This window comes from Sinocyclocheilus anshuiensis, unplaced genomic scaffold, assembly GCF_001515605.1.
Source record: "Sinocyclocheilus anshuiensis isolate Anshui unplaced genomic scaffold, SAMN03320099.WGS_v1.1 scaffold617, whole genome shotgun sequence".
Lineage (NCBI taxonomy): Eukaryota > Metazoa > Chordata > Actinopteri > Cypriniformes > Cyprinidae > Sinocyclocheilus > Sinocyclocheilus anshuiensis.
Genome location: NW_015539890.1, coordinates 1 through 475, shown reverse-complemented (window position 1 = coordinate 475; position 475 = coordinate 1). Strand labels below are relative to the sequence as shown.

At 42.3% G+C, this 475-nt stretch overlaps 1 non-coding gene across 1 annotated transcript; it reads right to left on the bottom strand.

Annotated features, from left to right (window-relative positions):
- Positions 1-246: 246 nt before the first annotated feature.
- Positions 247-318, bottom strand: trnad-guc (transfer RNA aspartic acid (anticodon GUC)). Its single transcript has one exon. It is a non-coding gene; the product is annotated as a tRNA-Asp (tRNA).
- Positions 319-475: the final 157 nt, after the last annotated feature.

Here is a 475-nt window from a genome sequence, read left to right as displayed (position 1 = left end):
CCGTATATTTGAAGTCTTTGGTAGCACAGTCTGTCAGGCATTTCCTGGGAAGGAGAAGGGGCGCTTTTAAACAGTCTATGGATTTACCATTGGAGATAGATTTGTTTACCAAAAGGTTCATAAAATTTTTTTGTACAACATACGCTTACTGTGAAACTACAACGGCTTTATGAACTACATTATTACGTGATTGATATGGTAGAGGCATTTCTTTAGTCACATGTCTATAAAATAAAGATTTAGTTTCTCCCCGTCGGGGAATCGAACCCCGGTTTTCCGCGTGACAGGCGAGGATACTGTCCACTATACTAACGAGGAAACAACTGATGAGTGAAGGCGGGATATGCGGCTTTCACTTTGATTGCTGGGCTTCAGTGCGTTTGAAAGATACTATATAAATGTCCCATTTCCGCCATAACTCACCAGCTGTTTCCTCGTTAGTATAGTGGACAGTATCTCCGCCTGTCACGCGGAA